General features: G+C 44.7%; 1 protein-coding gene across 1 annotated transcript in view; it reads left to right on the forward strand.

Moving 5' to 3' along the window:
* The first annotated feature begins 241 nt into the window (after positions 1-241).
* Positions 242-25,356, forward strand: part of TDRD15 (tudor domain containing 15) — an 81,289-nt gene continuing 56,174 nt past the window's right edge. Inside the window, exons 1-2 of the mRNA XM_073674050.1 lie at positions 242-338; positions 15,009-15,063. The gene's annotated coding sequence lies outside the window, so the exon portion shown is untranslated. The remainder of the gene's footprint in view (positions 339-15,008; positions 15,064-25,356) is intronic.

Genomic DNA, 25,356 nt, shown 5'->3' on the forward strand with positions numbered 1-25,356 from the left:
TTATGACAATAAAGACTTTATATTACTAACAGAACATATTTCCTCCTCATGGCGCTGAATCCCCCAACTGCTCAGCTCCGGCCATGCCGCCGCTATTCCCCGCACACATAATAAACATTAAGAGGAGAGAAACTAGCGCCATTTTACCTCAGACCTCACGTCACGCACAGGCCAGCGCTTACGCTGATTGGCTACAGTGAATCACGTGGTCCCCACGTCCTGCCCGGTGACTCCGCTCCTGCGCACAGCCCGCTGGGGCCTGTTGTGACGTCACTTTTGGCGCGCAGACTGCAGGGTAGTGAGGGTGAAGCTGTTCTTGTGAGGAGAGGCGGTCACCGGTGAGTTGTTTGGTTCTCGCTGCTTGCCGGTTTTATGCTGCTCTGCGCCATCATAGTGATCGCTGTTTTGTATGGTGTAAGGAAGCAGTGCTCACTTCTAGTGTTACACATTCTATGAGTGAGCGCATTGATTTCTTTGCGTCCTATCGCAGTGCGGCTTTCATTTGTTCTAGTGATTTTTCAAAATGAAAGCTGCGCGCTGATAGGTTGCAAAGACAACAGTGACGTTTGGCTGTCATTAATCTGCCCTGGTGTCTCCTCTGCTTGGTAGTAATATTTAAAGGGCTGTTCTGATGTCCAAAGTAATTTTACTCCTAAATCCCTATCTGTTCAGTGATATAATCCTAAACTATTTTCTTATATACTTGAATTAAAAATTCCCTTTCCTTCCCTAACTACACTGCTTTTCTTTTTTTCTCACTTTCTTTTTGATGACACTTCGTTTGAGAATCCCCAGGTCATGCTGGGATACTCAAATGAAGCATCATCAGGGGGCAGAGGCTGTGATCATTGTTGCAGCCCCCTCCTTGAAACGAAGAGTCATCAGTTACGCTTTACAGTGCACTCTCTCGCCGGCTCAGATTTGCAGTAACGAGGCGGCAACAGAGCGCAGTGTCGGGGAGCGTTGCCAGAATTGTTGGTGTGCAGAGATCGGTGATGTCACCTACAGGTTTGGCACTGGTCTCTGCACACCAGGTATTCTGAGAACGTACCCTGATAGTGCGCTCTGTAACCGGGTTCTTTACCACTGATCTGTGCTGGCGAGAGTGTGCACTGTCATTGTGCACATTGCATAGGGACTAGCCCAGTCCTTGAAATAAACTTCACTGATGACTCTTTCTGCTGACAGCAGAAACTGCAACAAAAGGTAATTACAAAGACACTTATGGTCCCCGGTGGGATACATTGAGGGGCATAATAAAAAGCTGTGGCCAACTTTTTTAAAGAAGTTGTCCACTACTTTATATGAATCCCCCCGGGACCCAGAAGTGTTTTTGTAAAGACCTTGCGGTACCTTTTCTGCCTTTGAGCGCCGCTATTGCTGGCCGCTCAGAGGCATCACGTGACCCGTCACTGATGTCACGTCAAGTGAGGCATGACATCAGTGACGCGCTCCCAGCGGTGGATGCTGGGCTGTGGGCGGGGTTACCCCGTGTGTCACACCCAGCATCCACCGCACGCTATCCCAATGAATGGGGAGAGGCAGAGCGCGCGATGGATGCTGGGTGTGACACGCAGGGTAACCCCGCCCACAACTCAGCAGCCTCCAGTGCAACGCGGAAGAGGGACCCTTGGTGGTCACATGATGCCGGTGAGTGATCAGTGATGGCGCCGCTCACAGGCAGGAAAGTCTCCACAAGGTATTTAGAGAAACACTTATGGGCCCTGGGGGATCATGAAGTAGTGGACAACCCCTTTAAGTGCTGCCGCAGTGTGAGAATGCTGGGTCGGTGTGACAGCACCACTGGAGCAGCAGGTGCACTGGAGCCGGGGAGAGTGAATAACAGCTCAGTAGCAGCAATTTTTCAATTTTTTTATCAAGGAAATTTCCAAAATGTATTTTTTTAGAGACTTAGGCTATGTGCCCACGATGCAGATTTTTCCTGAGCGTTTCTGCATCTCCCTGGCAGAAAAAACGCATGCGGATTGTACATGCGGATTGTACATGCGTTTTTCCTGCCAGGAACATGCGGATGTGAAGCGTTCTTCACATGCATTTCCGCATGCGGGTTGTCAAGCGCTATCCAAGCGATTTTAGCATCACTTGAAAAGTGCTTGACAACTTGGTCACACTATATAAATCCATGCAGCCGGCATGGATTTATATAGTGTGACCCCAAAGAATGGTTAAAAAAAAGAAATCTATACTTGCCTTCTGATGGCCCCCGCTGTCTTGCTTCGCTCCGTCCCGGCAGATCGCGGTACACTGATGGACCTGCCGACGTCAGCATCGCGTGACCCGTCACATGACTATGACGTCAGCGTAGGTCCTTCAGTCCACCGCGATCTGCCGGTATGAGAGGGGGGCCGCCAGAAGGTAAATATAACATATATTTTTTATTTTATTCTTTTTTTTTACAGGTTCTATGGTACCCAGGTCCGGAGGAGAGTCTCCTGTCCTCCACACCCGGGTACCATCCGCACATTGAAACGCGTGGAATGCGCATCTACATATACAGTGATGCGGAATCCATGCGTTCCAATGCAAGTCAATGGCGGCGAAAACGCAGCGCTTCCGCAAAATAATTGGTAGTGCTGTGTTTTTTTCCGCAATGATAATCCGCAGCGGAAATTTCCGCAGCATGTGCACAGCACATGAGGATCATTGGGAAACATGGCAGACCTTCTACCATGCGTTTTTTAAGCGTTTCTGCAGCGTTTTTGCCGCTGCAGAAACGCTTAAAAAACGCATTGTGGGCACACAGCATAAATCAGTTTGGAAGTGAAGTTGAGGGCAGGGCCGTGGAGTCGGTAAGCCAAACGTCCGACTCCTCAATTTCCCTGACTTCCGACTCCCTCATACATAGCTCATGTTTAAGTGATTTCCTGCAGTAAAATAGTAACATCAGGCTTTTCATCACTATTATGATACAATAATCAAGCTATTTAGATAGAACATAAAATATATTTATTGGAATGCAACTTTAGAACACATAAAAACTTTCATAAATTGTAAATATGGAAAACACTATGCAGTAAGTGGGGAACAAAACAGTTTTCAACAAAAATGTACTGGGCACCGACTCCGACTGCACAGCCCTAGTTGGGGGACCTGTATGTTGGGGAAACCCCCATCCCCCAAAGTGATACAATTTTAAAAACCGTGCCCCTCAACATATTCAAAACTGCTGTCAAGTAGTCTAGTAACCCTTCGGGTGCTTTTCAGGAATTAATGGAAAGTGGCACGACGGGAATGAAAAATGTTATTTTTACCACCTAAATGTTGATAACTAATGAACAGACCCCTATAGCCAGCAGACTCTAAGGTTAAGTGCACACGAAGTGTTTTTGATGTGTTTTCGCTGCGTTTTTCCCACCGCAGAAATGCTTCGAAAACGCTTGTTAATAGGTCTGCCAGCTATAGCAATGCTAATCCGGATGTGCTGTGCACATGATACAGAAATTTCCTCTCCGGATTCGCATTGCGTTAAAAACCGCAGCATGACCATAGTTTGGGCGTTTCCGCTGCGAATTCGCGCCCACTGACTTTCACTGAATCGCACCAAACCCCCAGGTATAATATCTATACTTGCGGATTTGCTGCGTTTCAATTAAAGCCAATGGCTGCGAATTCACGGCGGAAATGCACTGGGGGTGGTACCCAGGTCGGGAGAGGAGGACTACAACGCCTCTCATCCGACCGCCGCTCCCGCTGATAACAGTGAGAGCGGCGTGAATGGGAGGAGCAGTAGTCTGCTCTGCCCAGCCTGCGTGCCCACGGTAAAAAAAAAAAAGACACTAAAAGTATTAAAAAACAAAAAAAACCTCATATTCACCTGTTCGGCGGCTCCCGGTGTCCTCCTGGTCCCCCGCGGCGATGTGCTGCTCCCGGCGGTATACTGCGGGGAGCGGGCTCGCGCCCAGCAGTATTCTGAGCTGCCAGGACCTGTGGTGACGTCAGCCATCAGCTGATCGGTCACGTGACCTCCCCTGGGAGCATTCTGAAGAATGCTCCCACGGTTGTTAGCTCACCGGGGCTCTTCAGCTGATGAACCCCAGTGACCCTGTCTTCTACTGCTGTGACATCTGTGATGGCTGATGTCCCTTCTGTAGAAGTGACACGGATTGTGTGGGACACTCATTGGCGGTGATCGTGGACTGCGTCATTGACGGCAGACAGGTGAGGGATGTGGTTGTTGTTTTACGTTTTTTTCAGGAGATCGAGGGATTCGGGCCTGAGAGGGTTATAAAAATAATTGTAGAACCGTGTGTTTTTTATTTCATTAAAATAATTTATTCTGGCCGTGCCTTTTTATTGAAAAAGTGGCGACCATTTTACTGCGCGGTTAGTAATGGGGGTGTTTTATAGACGCCCTCCATTACTAACCTGGGCTTCATGACAGCCGCCATTACGAGGCTGACGTGAATCCCAACCTTATTACCCCACTCGCCACTGCTACAGGGCAGTGTGAAAGAGCGGAGGCTAAGTGCCAGATTTGGCGCATCTTATGGATGTACCAATTCTGGGACTTCTGAGGGGTGATATTAATATCTGCGTAGGGGGCTAGTATCCATGACCCCTTACCTGGCTATTAATATCAGCCCGCAGCTGTTTAACCTTTTCTGGTTAGATTTTATAGGGGGACCCCAAGTCAACTTTTTTTCTGGGGTCCCCCTGTAATCTAGTCAGTAAAGGCTAAACAAACAGCTGTGGGCTGATATTAATGGCCCCTTCCATGGCTAATAATATCAGCCCCCAGCGGTCAGCTTTCCCTCTGTTATGATCTGCAACATGTACTAAGGAAAGATAAGGGAAAACTGTCCCTACAGTAAAACTAAGCTGAATCCCTACGATGTAGCGGGCTGCCTATTCCTAGCAAACAGACCCGCCTTAGTCCTCGGCTAGTCTGAACAAAGACCTATAGCATTAGGGGAGGGGTCCTTAAAAGAACTAAGGACTGGAACAAAAAATGGGACACCTCCTAAACAGAAAAGTAGTTGTAGAACACAAAAAGACAAACTGACAAAAAGTACTAGAGGTCCCAGAAGGACCAAGCGAACTGACAAAGGCATCGAAGCACCTGGCTAGAGAAACAGTCAAACACTGAAGTCCAGCACAGCCAAAAGGGCGGAGCTGGAATATAAAGGCAGATGGTCACGTGACCGCAAAACACAAGATGGAAAAAACAAACAGGAGGGTTCTAACAGTACCCCCTCTTTTATGAGGATCCTCCGGATCCTCCAGGCCCAGGCCTATCCGGAAACCTCTTGTGGAAAGCTTTAACAAGCCTAGGAGCAGAGACATCATCCGTCCTTACCCAGGAGATGTCTTCAGGACCGAAACTCTTCCAGGAGACAAGATACTGTAATCTCCCTCTATGCCATCTAGAATTCAAGATACAAGAAATTTCATATTCGCCGTCTTCCATCACAGGAGGAACTGTGACAGTGGCGTCCCTATTAGATACGTCAGCCTTTTTCAACAAGGAAACATAAAACACAGGATTAATCTTCCAGGAAGTAGGGACATCCCGCCTAACAGCAGACGAGTTAACAACCTGAAGCACTTTAAATGGACCCACAAACTTAGGACCCAGTTTTTTAGAGGGAATCCTCAACCTCGGGTTCTTCTAGGACAACCAAACCATGTCACCCACAGTAAACAAAACCTCCTTACTTTTCCTGTCAAAATACTTCTTGTTAGCCTCTTGAAGGTTGCAACGTACATTAGTCCAAACTCTCTCCAAATCACCGGAAAAATTCTCCTCCTCTGGCACAGCCGACACCAATTTGGAGAACGAACTAAAAGACGGATGTCTCCCAGTACAACAAAAAAAGAACACCCAGGAGAGGAGGATGTATGATTGTTAAGGGCAAATCCTGCGAGAGGCAGAAACTCAGACCACCCCTCTTGATTGTCCGCCACAAAACAACGCAAAAACTGTTCAACATCCTGGTTCTTTCTTTCAGTCTGTCCATTACTCAGGATGATACCCAGACGAAAATGATAAATGGACTCCCTACCTGTCACAAAAAGCACGCCAAAAGCGAGCCACAAACTGAGGTCCTCTATCAGAAACAATATCCGTGGGAGCGCCATGGAGCTTGACAATCTCCTTAACAAACGCCTTAGCGAGTGTCTTGGCGCAGGGCAACTTAATGAATGGAACCAAATGACACATCTTACTAAAACGGTCCATGACCGCCCAGATGACAGTAAAACTCTCGGACACAGGAAGATCAGTAATAAAATCCATTGTGAGATGCGTTAAAGGCGCACTAGGAACCTCCAGAGGGCAAAGCAACCCCGCAGCAGGAGTATGTGAAGCCTTTGACCTAGCACACACAGTACACTGACGCACCCACTTGATGACTTCCTTCTGCCATCCAGGCCACCTAAAATTGCGACTGATAAGTCTTAGTCTCCGAAATTCCTGGATGATCTGCCAACCGAGACTCATGACACTCCACAAACAAATCTCTCCTAAAGGCTCTAGGCACGAACAACCTCCCATGGGGAGTGTTAGATGGAGCATCATCTTGAGCTTTCAGAATCCCATTCTCCAAAATGGAGTCCAATGCCGCCACCACAACTCCTTTCTGTAAAATGCTCTCCTCCTCCTCCTCGGCACCGACCGTAGGAGAGAAGCTGCGAGATAAAGCACCGGCTTTAACATTCTTAGTACCAAGGATATAGGTAACAGAAAAATGGAACCGAGAAATAAAAAGTGCCCACTTAGCTTGACTGGCATTCAAGCGCTTGGCAGCATCCAGATAGATCAAATTCTTATGATCTGTGAAAACCTGAATAGGAAATCTAGCGCCCTCCAAAAAATGACGCCAATGTTCAAATGCAAGTTTAATAGCCAGCAATTCCCGATTATCAACATCATAATTCAGTTCGGTTTCCAAAAATTTTTTCGAAAAGAAGGCACAAGGATGTACTCCATCCCTGTTCTCCTGAGACAAAACTGGTCCGACTCCCACCGATGAAGCATCGACCTCGACCAAAAAAGGTTTGGTCTCATCAGGCTGCATAAGGATAGGGGAAGAACTGAACCTCTCTTTGAGATACTCACGCTTCAATGGCCTCAGTAGTCCACTGGGCCGTATTCGCACCTTTCCTGGTGAGATCGGTCAGAGGCTTAACAATTACAGAAAAATTCTTAATGAATTTCCTGTAATAATTGGCAAAACCCCCAAATCTCTGTATAGATTTCAAACCAATAGGCCTAGGCCATTCCTGCACAGCCTGAACCTTCACCGGGTCCATCTCAAAGACCTCGCTGGAGACAATGTAGCCCAAAAAACAAATTTTCTGCACAGCGAACTCACATTTCTCCAGCTTAGCAAAAAGTGAGCTATCACTCAATAACTGCAAAACTTCACTTACACTCTCCCAATGGGACTCTAGATCTGGTGAATAAATCAAAATGTCATCCAAATACACAACCACATTCTTACCAATCAAAGGCCTCAGGATGTCATTAATAAGGTTCTGAAAAAATGCAGGTGCATTGGTAAGACCAAAAGGCATCACCAGATTCTCAAAATGACCTACCGGAGTGTTAAAAGCAGTTTTCCATTCATCACCCTCCTTCACTCGTAACAAATTGTATGCCCCCCGGAGAGCAATTTTAGAGAACCACTTGGCCCCCACCAACTGGTTAAACAAGTGAGGAATTAGCGGCAATGGGTAGGAATTGCGTATGGTAATCTTTATTAATTTCACGAAAATCCAGACATGGACGCAAACCCCCCTTCTTTTTTTTTTTACCAAAGAAAAATCCAACTGCCACAGGCGACTTAGAAGGTCTAATGTGACCAGCAGCCAAGCTAGTCTGTATGTATTCCTCCAAGGCCTTTCTTTCAGGGATAGTCAGATTAAACAAGCGACTCTTGGGAAGAGTAGCTCCCGGAACAAACTCAATGGCGCAATCATAATCCTAATGAGAAGGTAAAATTTGCGACTCCTCCTCTGAAAAAACCCTCCAAAAATCTTGAATAGGTACTGGTAATTCCCTTTTTTCCACAGCCGCAATGCGACCATTACATCATTTATCATAGCACTTCGGACTCCAAGACTTAATCACATTAGTAGACCAGTCCAGCAAAGGATTGTGCAGTTTTAACCAGGGCAATCCTAGAACGTCCGGAGAGGGTAAATTATCTAATGCAACCAATTCCAAAATTTCTTGATGAACTCCATTGATACTGAGGGGAAATGCCGCAACCTTGTGAGTAATACATTTCAAGGGAGTGTTATCAATTGCAATCACAGAAATAGGTGATGACAAAGGTTTGGATTTCAATTTAAGGTTTTCCAAAAACCCTTAATCAATCACATTAAGTGTTGAACCACAATCCACAAATACCTGAAATTCAGTCAAATTTTCCTGCAAAGTAGTACTCCCAGAAAGAAATACTACTGCAGAGCGTAAACAAGCTATACGGGCCTAACTGACCTTTTTTTTTCTTTACTTAAACGAAGCTCACAATACTTAATCAAATGGTCAGCTTTACCACAATAGACATAATCCCTCGGCGAACCTCCGGTCTCTTTCCTGAGAGGGGAGCGACTTCGCCCCCACCTCCATCGGTTCTCTGCCGTCAGAGCAGATTTTCTGGGGACTAGGACCTGGCATTACAGGAGTCTTTACCTCATGCTGTCTAAATCTCAGTCTCCTATCCACACGAACAGCTAATTGCATGGCATCCTGCAGAGTCAGGTTTCGGGAATTTTATTAGCAAATCCTTAACCCTTTCACTTAGACCAGCAAGAAATAGACATTTCAGAGCTGGATCATTCCATTTAATCTCTGCGGCCCATCTTCTGAAGTGTGTGCAATTATTTTCAACATCACCTGACCCCTGAAGCAAACGCCTTGAGTTCTGCCTCAGCAGATGAGATTCGATCAGGATCGTCATATAATAAGCCCATAGCAGAAAAAATTTCTTCTACAGACCTTAAACATGGATCATTAGGTTGGGGAGAAAAGGCCCACCCCTGTGGTTCTTTGCGCAAAAGTGACATAATAAAACCAATGCGCTGTGATTCATTCCCAGTAGACCTTGGTCTCTAACGAAAATATAACAAACAAGCATTTTTAAAGAAAAAAAAAATCTTGCTGTTTACCATAAAAAACATCAGGCAGTCCTACCTTGGGTTCCACAAAATGCGCCTCAGAACAGCTACTGACGTGTTGCTGGAGCTTGGCAACCTCCAGAGACAAATCCTGGACGGAAACCATACTGATCCCCGAATTTCTTTCCTTTTAGTTTTTTTGGGCTGGACTTACTGTTATGATCTGCAACATGTGCTAAGGAAAGATAAGGGAAAACTGTCCCTACAGTAAAACTAAGCTGAATCCCTACGATGTAGCGGGCTGCCTATTCCTAGCGAACAGAACCGCCTTAGTCCTCGGCTAGTCTAAACGAAGACCTATAGCATTAGGGGAGTGGTCCCTAAAAGAACTAAAAATGGGACACCTCCTAAACAGAGAAGTTGTTGCAGAAGACAGACAAAAAGGTACTAGAGGTCCCAGAAGGACCAAGCGAACTGACAGAGAAAGGCACAGAAGCACCAGGCTAGAGAAACAGTCAAACACTGAAGTCCAGCACAGCCAAAAGGGCGGAGCTGGAATATAAAAGCAGATGGTCACGTGACCGCAAAACACAAGATGGAAAAAACAAGCAGGAGGGTTCTAACACCGTCTACTGGTTATAAAGATGACGCGGGAGCTTGCGGCAATTTTTTTAAAATTTTAGGCTCTGTGCCCACGATCCGGACGTAGCAGCGCTTTGGACACACATTTTTTGCTGCATCCAAAACGTTGCATTCTATTGAACGCAGGTAAATCCACATGCGTTCACTGAACCATGCAAATTTACCGCATTCAAAACTTTCTGGTGGTCAAATTTCTGTTGCGGACACTAGCGAGTCCGCAAGAGAATTTTACATGCTGTTGTCCTGAAAGACGTGCGGCATGTTAGTGTCCACGGTTGATTCTCATCCTCAGATACACGCATAGTGGGCATGGGATTTCTAGAGATCCCATCCATGATGCTGTAACATCTGGACACTGCGGATTTGACGCTGTATAAACACGCAGCAGCTCCTGATCATGGCATCGTACCCAAACTCACCCACAGCATGTCAATTTCTGTAGCAGACACGCTAGTCTCCGCTGCAGACTTTGACCGATTGAAGTGTCATTATATGCGGTGGATTCACATGTACCGACAACAAAAGTGCGGCATTAGAACACCGCGTTTTGGACGCAGAAAAAATCCGCTGCATACAAAGTGCGGCTCAGTGCTGATCGGGGGGATGTAGCGGCTAACGAAACAGCTGTGAGCTGTTGATAATAGCCAAGGACCATGTTTGCCTAATGGCAACTTCTAGGGCTAAAAATAGCATTTCACAGCTGCTTCAGAAATTACATGAATGGAAATGTGATTAGCTGACACCTAGCTCTTTTGTTTGGTGATGACAAGGTGTCAATCAGACCCTTTCATCCTCAAACCTAATTAAAGAGTTAAATAAACACACAGACATAGAGTAAACACTTTATTTGAAATACAACAGACACATTATTTAATCATTTAAATTAACCAATATACTCACCCCAGATCTGAAGGTAATCCAAGGGTTTAAGCAATGTCCCACCAAATAACTTTATTTAGCTCCAAAAAGCATTCATTGATGTACAAAAACGCTTCAAAACCGCATCAAAAACATGGCAAAACAGTGCGGTTTTTCCTGCCAAGGAGATGCAGAAATGCTGCGGAAATTTCTGCTTCAAATCCTGAACGTGCGCACATAGCCAAAGTGTGTTTTAGGGTAAAGTGAATGGAGGGGATACGAAGCAAACAATCCGTCATATGGCCACATTGATGGAAACTTTTAAAAGAAAGTACTGGCTCATGTAAGAGGAGAAATAAAATAAAGAATAAAAAAAAGAACAAAAACGAAAAAACGTCTGTCTAGAAATGTTGCAATCCTTTAGAAGCGGTCACGTCCCACCTTGCTGATATATGATCTGCTTTTTTGGGTGTATTTTACTAACTGTAAGCTGGATCCGGAGATACACGGCAGCGCACGGAAGTTTTCTGTTTTTTCCTAGACGTTTTTCTGAAGCTGAGCACAGACGATGGTAAACTCTCGGAGATCCGCTATGACAGGACTCTTACTGTCTATTGTGAATGTGATAAATACCGGCTGTTACATTTATTGTATCTGCAGAAAGCCTGAGCAGGCAGCATTTGTATCTGTGATATTTTGTTTTGTGGTTTGAGGCGGCTTCTTAGATTTATATACATTTTTATCCAGGTCACTAATGTACAGCAGCGCAGCCTGAGGATGTATGCCCGAACCTTTACATTGTGACACGGCAATTACTCACCGACTATTTTAACCAAAGCAGGTGCTGCCTCGCTCGTGATTCATTGAGATTTACCAATAAATAGAAATGTTGTTGTGCTGTTTCTTTGTAGTTTCTTTTTTCCAGGGTAATTCTCCTGAATGTCAAGCCCTTCACCGAGTGCAGTAAATTATAAGCGCTCTCTTACAGACATTAAGTGCTTTAGAAACAATGGGGTGTGTGGTTTTTTTGCTAATGACTCTTGGTATAGTCACCTCGAATCTGCTTTTTCAGATGAAGAATAATGGATTGCATTGTGCAAACCCAAAATACAAAAGTTTTTCTAAAAGTGTATGTTAGACTTTTCAACACCAATTCGGACCGGAGTTACATGCAGGTTTTTTTTTTTGTTTTTTTTCCGTAGCTCTACTAATTATTTTTAACCCCTATCCCACCTGCGCCATATGTATCTGTCGCAGACAGGTAGGCCTTAAAGGGAACCTGTCACCACTTTTTCACAATGTAAAGAAAAGCCACCATCTTTCAAAGGAGGTGTACGGGTCTTTAGCATTGATGGCCTAGTCTTAGGATCGGTCATAAATGCCTGATCTGCGGTGGTGTGACACCCTGCACCCCTGCCGATCAGCTGGCCCCGGTGTCGGACAGAATAGCTCCAGTTACAGAGCTGCACAGCTCCGTCGATGGAATAGTGGCCACGCCTGGGTACTGCACATCCGCTAGATATTCAAATCAGTAGGGGGTGGATGTATAGAACCTGGCCAAAGTCACTATTCTGTTGATGGCCATAGCTGAGCAGTCCCAGCCGACACCGGAAACAGCTGATTGCCGGGTTTGCTGGGTGTCACACCCCCACCAACCAGACATTGATGATCTATCCATAGCTATCAATGGTAAAGTTCCGGGCAACCCCTTTAACACCTTCACCCCCAGGCAATTTTCCGTTTTTTTTTTTTTGTTTTTTTTTTGTTTGCTTTTGTCTCCCCTTCTTCCCAGAGGTTTAACTTTTTGTATTTTTGCGTCAATATGGCCATGCTATTGCTTGTTTTTTGCGGGACGAGTTGCACTTTTGAATGACATCATTCATTTTTCCCATTTAGTGTTCTGGAAAAAGGGGAAAAACAATCCAAGTTTGGTGAAATTGAAAAAAAAGTGCAATTCCACAATTGTTTTATACGGTAAAACTGACCTGCCATTATGATTCCCCAGGTCAGTACCAGTACGCTGATACTAAACATGTATAGGTTCTTTTTTACTTAAGTGGTAAAAAAAAATCCCGAAATTTGAAAGAAAAAAAAAAGTTCTTGTCTCCATTTTTTGGGATCTGGAGCTGGGTGAGGGCTTATTTTTTGCGCCCTGAGCTGACATTTTTATTGATGCCATTTTGGGGTAGATATGATGTTTTGATCGCCTCTTATTGCAGTTTATTGCTATGTTGCGGCGGCCCAAAAAAATGTAATTCTGACATTTTGATTTATTTATCGTTGCGCCATTTACCGATCTGATTAATTTGGTTTATATTTTGATCTGGCGTCTCTGAACACAGAGATATGAAACGTGTATTTTTTGTTTTCTTAACTTTTTTATTTTGAATGGGACAAAAGGAGGGGGGTGATTTGAACTTTTGTGAGTTTTTTTTATATATATATATTTTTAAAAACTGTTGTTTTTCACTGGCTTCAATAGTTAGATCGTCTGATCGCTTGTGAGACTCATAGCAGGGCTTCAGTCCTGCTATGTGTAGCAGAAATCATCATCACTTACGAACGCCGGCTTGTGGATATTCACAGTGACCGTCATGGGGGTCTTCTGCAGACCCCTGGCTGTTATAACAACCCATCAGTGCCCTGTGATCACATGACAGGGACACCTATAGGCGGGTCTCGGGATGCGCCTCCGGCCAGCGCGTGTTGGATGCCACTGTCAGAGGCATTTAACAGCTGTCATCTGCAGTTAAATATGCAGGCTCAGTCCCGGAGCCCACATCAAAGGCAGGAAGGCCACCGATGACGTACCCATACGTCATCAGTCCTGAAAGGGGTTAACTATTCATGTACCATAGCCAATCAACATGTATATAAGACACTAACTCCCCCTGCATATCACAAAAAATACCTTTTATAAATCCAATCCACCACGCCAAATGCTATGCAGTCTTGCCTGATGGGCATCACTGGTCTGTGCCTCCTATATTGACAGAGTCACAGACCTCCTGCCTTGTGATAAGGATGATACGTCCTATGTCATCCACAGACTGATGAAAATCTTTTGCCTCTGCAGCAATTAGATAGAGAGGTGTGTGTATGTATATAGATAGATATAGATCTCTTTAAACCATGGACACATGTCCTGTGCAGGATCTAGTATTGTCATGTCTCTTGCAGCAGATTGAACTTTTCATAAACATCAGATCACGCTGGAGCCGATAATTTTGCATGACCCCTATCTGATGGCTGATGAAGCTGCTTCTACATGCCTTAACAGAGTGTAACCACTACAGTACAGAATCCTGCAATGGATTCATTCAGAGATGCTGTCACTTCATGATCTACGGGAAGTAGAGGCATCCTTCCTGAGCTGATAAGCCTGCTGCATAGTGTTACTCTTTTACAAGTACCTCCCGATCAATCCCCCAACTGTTCCTAGGCTGCCTCTACACACTGCTGCCGCTTCTACTAGGCGCCTACATTGGCGCCACCTGAAGGGGTGGAAGGGCCAACATCGATTTAATAATGATCCTGACCAAATGTAAACACTGATGGAGAAGGTGAATTAATTTGATTAATCACCCAGCTCTATTGTTATTTGTAAAGCAACAATGATTCAGTGGTGCTGTACAGAGGATGCCGGGGCTGCACTCACTTCTCTGCAGTGTCTCTCGCCCCTCTTTGAACAGTACGTCTTAACAGGGCTGCGCTGCAGTTGCTTACTACAGTTTTTTGCGTCACTGCCCTCTGAAAACCTCCAATTGTGATAGAAGCTGTAGGAGAGGTGAGTGCAGCGCCGGCACTCTGCTCATGCCGCATGTTTTGTGAAAGAAGACATCAGGGAAGATAGATGCCGTGCGTGACCCCACTGACTGCATCTATGTCCGCCCCCTCACAATGTCTTGTGTCACAGAAGATATGGTGTAGAGACAGAAGCATAGAGCCGACGCTGCACTCGCCTTACCCACAGATTCTATCACCATAGTTCCAGGACATATTCAGAGGGCAGTGTTGCAAGAAACTGTAGTAAGTAACTGCAGCGCTGCCCCCCAATGACGTGCTATTCCAAGGGGAGCTATGGGCACTGCAGGGAGTGAGTGCAGCCCCAGCCTCCTGTGATGTACTGTGTGAGACTCCTTCCAAAGAAAATGTCACAGGAAGTGCAGTTAAAAAAACACATTTAGGGGTTAGCTAGATGGGGAGAACTGTAGGGTGTTGTGTAATAATGCAAATTACAAAAGTGGTTAGGGAGTAAAGATAGATATTTAGAAAAGACATTTTAGGTGCCCGACAAAGCCTTTAACATGTTTCACCCATGAAAACTACATGGCCGTTTACTTAAATTAGTAATTGCCAAATACAAGGTGGTGCAGTAATCATACTTGTGCTTTAGTAACACTTTTCACTATTTGCCTTTCCAGATTTTTCTTCAGACGGAGTCATTGCTCAGAATGTAAATGAAGGGAATAAAGAAAGGTAAGGACAGAGTATTGTACAGATCGTTCCCATACAGCGATGTGATGAATTGAGGCCATTCTCCACCTCCGCTCTGCCTATTGTTGTCACCTATTTGCTGCCGATTTTATGTATGGAAAATCCGCAGCATGGTAGAGGAGATCTCCATAAATCTCATCATCACGTTGCAGAAAATACACAGGATGTCAGTTATTTGTGCCAAATTCAGTTTGCATTTCATACTTTGCAAAGGGTAAAATCTGCAGCAAATACACAGAAAATTGTGCGCGATGCGACTTTTGCTGCAAAGAAAGTGCGGTACTTTATGTTTTTATGCTGTCATTTCTTTCTTCCTCTTGTTCCAGAAGGCAGAACTTATTTTTTATTTTAGTCGACATCCATATGAGAGCATGTTTTTTGTGGGGCCAGATGTAGTTTTGAATAACACCATTCACTTTACCATATAATTCACTGGAAATGGAAAAAAAAGTGTCGATCCACAACCACCACACCCACAAAAAAATTGCCTTTGGGGGTTTGTCTTCAGTTTACATTGTGCAGTAAGAATGATTTGGTAATAGGATTCCCCAGGTCAGTATTTTTATTTTAGTGATTAAAAAAATCAGAACCTTGTTATAAATAAGTTTTAACTATTTTCTAAGAGTCATAATTTTTTTTTACATTTTTTCTGCGAATGGAGCTGTGTTGAGATCTTGTCTTTTACGCAGTGGACTGACTTTTTTTTTTTATTGAGACCATTTTGGGATCCACATGAAATTTTGCTCTCCTTTTTATTGTACTTTTTAGATAAGTGCAGCAAATGATGAATCTTTATTCTGCCATTGTGACGCTTTTTTTTCTTCTTTTCGTTGTTTTAACTTGCTGTTTAAATCTGTAGTTTGACAGATCAGACTCTTTCGGCTTTTTCGGATACAAGTGTACCAAATATAGTTTTGTTTTATTTTTTTTTGCTTTGTTTTTATTGTTATAGTTCTATGAAGGCCAGCAAGTGGCAGGAGGACGATGATGGCAGCCATGAGCACCTTCCGCATGTCTCTGTCTGCCATGATGTCCCATTGGCCCCCTGCGATCGTGTCGAGGGAGCTGATGGGAGCAGGTGCGTGCGTGCGATGGCACCATTTAAATGCGATCAGTCCATGATTGATTGCAGCATCTAAATGGTTAACAGGAGTGATCAGAGCACAGCTCCAGCCGGTGCTTAGAGACAGATGACTTTTCAAATCGAGTTTCACCAGAATTTTAGCATAGTCTCTTTGATGAATCATGTCTCCAACTGATGTAATATTAATCCTCAGGGGACCCCAGAAATGTATGTGTAAATCCATAAAAGCAGGCTAGTTGTAAATGGAACTAATGGTTATAACTATCTCAACTATGGCTAGAGGTGTATGGTAAACCGGCCATAAGTGGAGGAAGGTGGCTACTTACTTTGCTTATCTTAATATGAGAATTATACAGCCATTCTGACATGGATTTTCAATTTTTTTTTTGAGTCCAGCTAAAGAGTAAAAGGGCTCATAAGTCAAATTCTATTCAGTTTCTGCTCCCCCGGCCTGACAGACAGCTGCAGCTTGCACTGAGCAGTATGAGCTCTCAGCAGGGAGAGGAACACTGAGAACCTGAACATTGGCAGCTGAAATTAAGAGTTACTATATAGGTCTCTTCACTGTTTGTACTTGTTGTTTTACATCTTGTATTTGGCTGGTTACACCTAGAAAAAAACACTGTCTTGAGTTTGAAGATTGGAATGGGGCAGAATTCTGCTGGCTTTTCCCCGTCGCAGATGGACATTTGTGGCAATTATAGGAATGCTGAGCATCCACGGTTCAGTGGTTGTTCTTGGTTAATAAATGATCACTTTGTGAGTTTGTAATAAACATTTCCAGGTACAAACAGAAGTGGATACAGAATGAAACAGACGCGAGGGGCCGACATTTCGACACTGTGACCATTTCGTCAGCCGCTGGCACTCTACCAGGTTCAGACTGGGGCGATGAACTGGGTGTTAGCGTTCTCTTTCTGTGTGGTTGGCTTTGTGGACTGACTAATAGTCGTGTGTATTTCTAGGTCACTTGCTTTGTTTATAAACAGAACCTCGATGTTAAAGATTTACTGGGGTAGGATTACCCATTAAATTAGTTTATGCTCTACCGGCCAAAATAATGTCAGAAAAAGAGCAACTGCTAATGTGACCAGGGGAAGATCTCTCAACTGAAATGTGTCAAAAACAGGAAATGTAAACCCTGCCTGCTGCTCCTTACTCTTAGGCCACATTCACACGGTCAGTATTTGTAAGCCAAAACCAGGAGTGGAACAATCGGAGGAAAAGTATAATCGAAACACTTCACCACTTCTGCATTTATCACCCACTCCTGGTTTTCGCTTCCAAATACTGAACATGTGAACGTGGCCTAAGGCTATGTGCCCATTAAAAAACGCTTGGTAATACGTGCCCCATGGTCCCCAATGATAATCCGCATGTGCTGTGCAAATTTCCGCTGCGGATTATCATTGCGGAAAAATCTGCAGCATGTCCATTAATTTAGCGGAAACACGGCGTAATTGCCGCCATTGACTTGCATTGAATCCCATAATATCTGCATGAGTACATGTACACTTGCGGATATTAAGCGATTGAATGTGCGGATGGTACCTGGGTCTGGAGAAGAGGAGACTCTCCTCCAGACCCGGGTACCATAGAACCTGTAGTTAAAAAAGAATTAAAATAAAAAAAATACATTATACTCACCTTCTGATGGCACCCGATCTCCTGTAAGGTGCGTCCTGGCTCCCCAGCGGCTCGCGGTGGTCTAAAAGGACCTTACATGACGTCATTTAGTCATATGACAGGTCACGCGACTGCCGACGTCAGCGGTCGCGTGACCTGTCACATGACTAAATGACGTCATCGAAGGTCCTTTTACATCATCGCAAACCGCCAGGGAGCCAAGACGCATCGCTGAGGAGACCGGGGGCCATCGGAAGGTAAGTATAATGTTTTTATTTTTTACCATTTTTATTCTTTTTTTAACTATTAACTTGGTCAGAACTTTATAAATCCATGCCAGTTGCATGGATTTATATAGTGTGAGCAAGTTGTCAAGCACTTTCCAAGTGATGCTAAAATCGCTTGGAAAAGCGCTTGATAACCCGCATGCGGAAATGCATGTGAAGAACGCTTCACATCCGCATGTCCCTGGCAGGAAAAACGCATGTACAATCCGCATGTACAATCAGCATGCTTTTTTCCTGCCATGGAGATGCAGAAATAATCCGGAGCATTTCTGCTTCGTGGGCACATAGCCTTAGGCTGTGTTCACACTTCCTTGTGTGACACGTCCGTCTGCTGTCTTTTTTTTTTTTTTTTTTCCTCAAGTGGCACACGGACTCATTAATCCTTATACACATCTGTTTTAAATTCGGATCTGCGTCTCAGTCTATAAGAACCCGAGCATGTCCTATTTCTCCAATAACCCCCCACGACAGCACCAAAGAAGGAGGATGTCACCCCACCCTAATAGGGACAGGAAACACAAAGAGGTCAAATAGCTCCTCCCTCCAGTGTTTTTCCTGTCCCTATTGGGATGAAGAGGTCATCCAGGGTGCTCTGTGCCGGCAACAGACAACCCAGCATACCTTTTAAGCTGGGCCGCTGGGACCGAGCAGTATTCTCCTCCTCCCCTTATGCTGCTCCGGGATTCGGAACCTCCACCCCCATCGAGTCTGCGCCTGCGGGTAAGGTTCGGTGGGTGTCGGGCTGGAGGCCTCCTCAAGTTCTGCAGCCCAGCTCCTCCCCCCTCTCAGGCACCCTCTTGCGATTTCCATAGCGGGAGAGATGCGCGCCGGATCCCGGAAGTGACGCGGACCGCTGGATGACGTCACTTCCGGTCTGCTTTCCACCTTGGAATGCAGAAACCTAGAAACTGCCGGAAAGTGACGTGGGACGCCGAAACAGGGTCCCTTAGGTTACTTCCGGTCCGTTTAGGGCACATACAGTGAAGTAAAATGAAAAAAGAAAAAAAAAACTGCAGGTGTTCCTGCTTCACAATTGGACCAAGGGGGAGGAGCTTTCTCACCCCCCTCCCCAGGGAAAGAGGGAGAGCGCTGAGTCCAGTCGCCTATATAAGAGCCCTGGACAGAAGACATCTTAAGGTAGGACCTAATCCGTTTTGTATTTTATACACTGGATGGTCAAGAATCTTATCTTTTCCATGTCTGCAGAGCCCAGCGCGATTTCAGTCCCAGTAAGTCTGGCACTGGGGGTCCTTTCCTAGGTGCAGGTTAGAATTGATACATTAATTACCCTTCTCCCTCTTTTTTTAGGGGGACAAGGATCCTGCACCAGGAAATAAGCCGGAAGTGTGCTATATGTGCAAAAAAACTATCTTCTTCAAACAAAAAATATTTGTCAAAAATGTACGGAGAAAATTATTAGGGAGGAACAGCCGTCCCTCATAGACTAAATCAAGGGGATAGTCCTTCAAGAGGTTCAATCTTCATTGGCCTCCTTTTCCCGATCCACTCCTGATTCGCCTCCAAAGGCTAAGAAGAGGAAGGTTTCCCTGGAAAAAAAATGAGACTCAGACTCCCAGAACTAAATATCCCTTCCAGAAGACCTCATAGAGGAAGGTGAACTTAACCCAGCAGAGGAAGGTCTGGAAAATAAAAAATATTATTTCTCAACAGAACTAATGGAAGACCTCACAGCAGTAAGAAGAACGATGGAGGTGGAAGAAGAGAAGCCCACTAGATCAGTCCAGGAAGAGATGTTCGGTGGTCTCCGTTCAAAGAAAAAATGGTGTTCCCAATACATAAAAACATTCAGGACTTAATCCTGGACGAATGGGAAAATCCTGAAAGACGACTGAACACACCAACAGAATTGAAAGACAAGTTTCCGGTAGACGAAGAAACTTCAAAATGTTGGACCGAGATACCCAAGGTTGATATTCAGGTGGTAAGAGTCGCTAAAAAGACAGTATTGCCATTCAAGGATTCGTCGCAACTGAAGGAACCTCTGGACCGCAAGATGGACAGCCTTCTCAGGAAATCCTGGGAAACATCAGCAGCCCTTCTGAACACTAACGTAGTCTCCTCGTGTGTTGCACGATCCATGTCGAGATGGCTCAACCAACTTGAAGAGCATCTGGCTATGGGCACATCCAGAGAAGAGATACAAGCTTCCCTACCTTTACTGCAAAAGGCCACGGACTTTCTGGCAGATGCTTCAGCGGAATCTGAGAGTAACCACCAGGGCAGCAGTCCTATCAAACTCCACAAGGCGAGCACTATGGCTGAAATTGTTGAATGGTGATGTGGCCTCCAAAATCAAACTGTGTTCCATTCCCTTCAGGGGAGAATATATGTTTGGCCAGGCCCTTGACGACCTCCTGGAGAAGGCGGCTAATAAAAAAAGATCCTTGCCAGAACCCAAACACTACAAGAAGACCCCCTTTCGCCCCCCTCGGGAGTAGAATCCTCAGTACAAGGGGAAAGGGAAGTCTGGTCGATGGAGCTACCCCAAAGGGTGGAAAGATAGGAATATTTTTTTCTCAAAAGGGCAGCGACCACAAAAGCAATGACGCCAGAGCAGTAGGGGGATGAATCACAAAATACCTTCCCCAATGGCAAAAGATTTGCTCCAGTCAATGGGTCTTTACAGCAATTCAAGAAGGGGTGAAGATTGAATTCTCCTCATATCCACCAAGAAAAGTAAGAATAACTCATCTAACTTCCCCGAGATTAAAAACCACCCTGATGTCCAGCCTAAGAATCCTGCAATCCTTGGGGGCTATTTCACCGGTCCCAAAAACAGAAAGACACACAGGCCACTATTCATTCCTGTTTATGATAAGAAAATCAAACGGCACTTACAGAATAATAATAAATCTGAAACCCTTAAATCAATACATCATCTACCGAAGATTCAAAATGGAGTCCATCAAATCAGCAGTTCCCTTGATAGGACAAGAATGTGATGGCAACCATCGACTTATAAGACGCATACTACCATGTCCCTATACATCCAACATACCGAAAATTTCTAAGATTTGCGGTGGTTCAAGAGGATCAGACGTTACATTTCCAATTCAACGTATTGCCGTTCGGAATATCCTCAGCACCAAGAATTTTTACCAAAATTATGTCAGAGGTAGTGGCTTCTATCAGAAAGGAGAAAATCTGCATCATTCCCTACCTCGACGACTTCTTACTAGTAGGTCCCTCGGTGGCATCACTCCAGGAAGATCTGCAAAGGACAATCCAAAACCTGACCACCCTAGGGTTGTTGATAAATCATCAAAAATCAGACCTGGTCCCTGCCACAGAAAAAACGTTCCTGAGTGTTCTGTTAGACTCCGCCAGACAAACCTCCTTTCTACCAAGGGACAAGCAAGATAACGAATCTGAAGACCCGGAACAAGCTGTCTCTAAGATTTGCCATGTCAGCCCTCGGCTCCATGACAACCTGCTTCCAATCCGTAGCTTGGGCTCAAGCTCACACCAGGGTATTGCAAACCTATATTCTCGCACAGTGGGACGGATCCCCAGACTCCCTAAACAGGAAGATCGTGATCCCTCATTATGTGAAGACATCCCTGTCATGGTGGTTCAGCCCAAGAAACCTAAGAACCATGTTCCATGGACTCCATTCCCTCTGATAACAGTCACGGTAAAAGCCAGCAAGACGGGATGGGGAGCCGTTGTCGCCCAAACCCCCTTCCAAGGGGTCTGGACAGAAGAGACCAGCAGACAATCTTCCAACTTCCGCGAATTAAAGGCAATGGAGGAGGCACTCAAAATATCGGCATCGATGTCAGCCATTTTGCAAACGGATACAGTCCTGCCACCTGTTGGTGCAGGAAGTTGCAATTGCTATGGATTGGAGAAGAAGGTTTGAAGAATTGTGCCAAATTCGAATATTTAAGATAACTACCTTATTTATGGAGAAAAAAAATAGGAGGCATTACTTATTGACTGATCCTTCTCCCTAGATCCAGATGACGTATGCCTGGGGATAGATGCATTCGCTCACCCTTGGCGTTTCTATCTAGCTTACGCTTTTCCCCCAATTCCATTGCTACCCAAGACCTTACAGAAAGTAAGGACCAAGGAGGTCAAGATAATCTTGATAGCCCCACTTTGGCCCAAAAGGAGCTAGTTCTGTGCACTAAACAGTCTAAGCATAGAAGGACCCCTCACTCTGCCAGCAATCAAAAACCTTATCCATCAGGGTCTAATACTCTATCCAGATTCAGAGAACCTCCACCTAGCGACCTGGCTTCTGAGTTCACATTCCTGAAAGCCAAATGACTCTCAGACCGAGTAATTCATACCCTACAAAGAAGTAGGAAACAAATAACAAACTCGATTTACAGCAAAATATGGAAGACCTTCCTAACATGGTATAAACCAAATATGCCAGATCTTCGGCATCCTGACATGACCCAGATCTTGGATTTCCTACAAGAGGGGCTGGAAAAAGGCCTTAGACCCAGCACCCTCAAGGTACAGATCGCAGCACTAAGTGCCTATTTCGACCAAAGCCTAGCCGAATATCGATGGGTAAAAAGGTTCATGACAGCCGCTACTCGTCTGCGTCCCCGAATAATCAACCACCTTCCCTCCTGGGATCTTAATATCGTCCTTAAAGGTCTGACACTACCACCATTTGAACCTTTGGTCTCAATAGAGCTGGATAAATTAGCCTGGAAAACAACTTTTTTAGTAGCAATTACCACGGCCAGGAGAGTGGAAGAAATCCTGGCCTTCTCAGTGAATGGACCCGTATTTGAGAATTCTGGATGATAGGATTATTCTTCAACTAGACCCATCTTCTTACCAAAAGTGGTCTCAGACTTTCATAGATCACAGGAGATAATCCTGCCCGCCTTCTGTCAGAACCAAAAAAATAAAAGAAGAAGAAGAATTCCATTCTTTGGACGTAACGTGGGTCGTTCTTCACTACCTCCAAAAAAAAACAGAGGCCTGGAGGAAGGATCAGAACCTCTTTATTCAGTCATCAGGTCAGAACAGAGGAAAGAAAGTCTCAAAAGGTTACCATCGCTACTTGGATCAAGAAAGCAATTTGTAGAATCCTATCAGATCCAAAATTTCTCACCGCCAGAGAAACTGAAAGCACACTCTACTAGAGCCATGTCTGTCTCCTGGGCCGAGAAGGCTAAAGCTTCCCTCGAGCAGATATGTAGATCAGCTACATGGTCCTCGGTCCACACCTTCACCAAGCATTACAAGCTTAATTTAATGTCCATTAAAGACTTGGCCTTTGGGCGGAATGTGCTTCAGGCCATTGTCCCTCCCTAAACATGAGTCTTTGGTACTCCTCCTTTGGTGCCGTCGTGCGGGGTTATTGGAGAAAATAGAGTTAGACTTACCAGTAATATAGTTTCTAATAACCCTCCACGACAGCACTGGTAATTCGCTCCCTGGCTTGGTTAGCCAAAAAATCATTTAATTTGAAGAAGAATAATTATAATTTGAAGCATCCATACTCGTGTGGTCCTTTATAAAAACACTGGATGGAGAATGAGGGAGGGGCTAATTGACCTTTGTGTTTCCTGTCCCTATTAGGGTGGGGTGACATCCTCCTTCTTTGGTGCTGTCGTGGAGGGTTATTAGAAACCAAATTACTGGTAAGTCTAATTCTATTTTTCATCTGCTTTGCGGCTTAGAATCGACCATTGGATTCTATGGAGATCCGTATGAAACACAGAACACATAGACCGCCCCGCTGCTCGCCGTCCGTCGCACATTGCACTTCCAGCCACGTCCAGGCACCGGAGGTCGCTGCGTGCCATCAGATCATGATCTTATGGACTCTCAGTGACCTCTCTGAGTTATGGATGCCCCAAGAAGGTCCTGGTCTATATTGAAGAAGCCGGAGAGGCAGCGCGACGGTGGAAAAAGTGGAGTGGGTGGCGAGCAGCAGGGCAGTCAGCGGTAAGGTGAGTATTGGAAAAAAAACTACATATCCGGGTTATGAACAAAGCTACAGACGGCATCTAGCTCATAACCTGGGGTCTGCCTGTATGGGGCAGATGTGTGATCTCCTGCAACATTCAGCTGAAGCGGAGAACAGGTCCGTCTGCCAGGCCTTACTGGTTGACAAACAAGTGAGAACAAATGTTACTTCATGTGGCGGTTTTCCAGCATTGTGGGCAAATAAGTGCAAAGTACAAGTCAGCAAACACTGTTGTTTTATTTCTTTTGTGTTTAACAAATTGAGGGAATTGTAGGGAAAAAAATTAGGAATATATCCTAAAAAATTTTGTTCAGGGCAGTTTGCTGTGGGCTTTGGTGATATATATATAAATATATATATCTATAGAAAAAAAGAGCAAAAAGCAGCGCTAGCAAGCAATAAGAAAAAACATGGGTGCCATGTCTTCCAGGCATATACCAATCCTCAATATAGATTAAAAAAAATGAAGACAGCACGCCTCTTTAGAAAAATAAATGGTGATTTAATAGCCTAATAAGGGCTTTAGGCAACGTTTCGGGTCCAAGTGTGAGCCTTTGGCAGGATTCAGTGGTGTTATCCCCACTAGAGCATGTGACCGCTGCAGCCAGTCAGTGATCTTAATGGCTCGTGCATTGTCATCCCCGCTGAACTCAGTGATTGGTCACATAACTACAGCACATGACTGTCGCAGACAATGATCAGGGCAGTGTTGGGCAACTCTTGGAGCAGCAGGGCCTGGGAGGAAGTAGGGCTCACTTTCTTATTTTTATTTGCAAGCTCGTAGAGTAAAAAAAAAATATCGTAATTAGCCCAGTAAAGTTACAGTTCCCCATAGGGCACGGAGGTAATTGGATAACCGAAAAAAGAAATGTGCCAGGAACAAAATACAACAAATATCTTGATAAAAAATTGTTACTTTTTATTAAATTTTTTTAAAAGATGATTTTAAGCAAACACCGAAAAACTCAGACATCTTTAAAAAATTGGTAGGTGTGCTAATCCTGAAGGTTTCACAAGTACAAGAATGCACCATCAAAATTGGTCATAAAATGTAACCCTTTATTCATGGTAAATCAAAGAAGTGCCTGTATGCCATCCATGGTGATAAATCCCCTTCAAATATATGGTGGTGGTAAATGGTGATAATAAGGTAAAAAATCCATAAACATGAACTCCAAGAGAAAATTCTGTCAATTTTTTTTACATTTGGAAAACGGTCTTAAAGGAGTTATCCTCCATCATCCAGAGCCGCTCACTTCATCAACGGTAGTGAGCGAGAATATTGCTGCTCTGCACATCTGCTGAAATCGTCC

This window comes from Phyllobates terribilis, unplaced genomic scaffold (assembly GCF_046119375.1).
Source record: "Phyllobates terribilis strain yellow unplaced genomic scaffold, ASM4611937v1 Scaffold_3__8_contigs__length_932513732, whole genome shotgun sequence".
Taxonomy (NCBI): Eukaryota; Metazoa; Chordata; class Amphibia; order Anura; family Dendrobatidae; genus Phyllobates; species Phyllobates terribilis.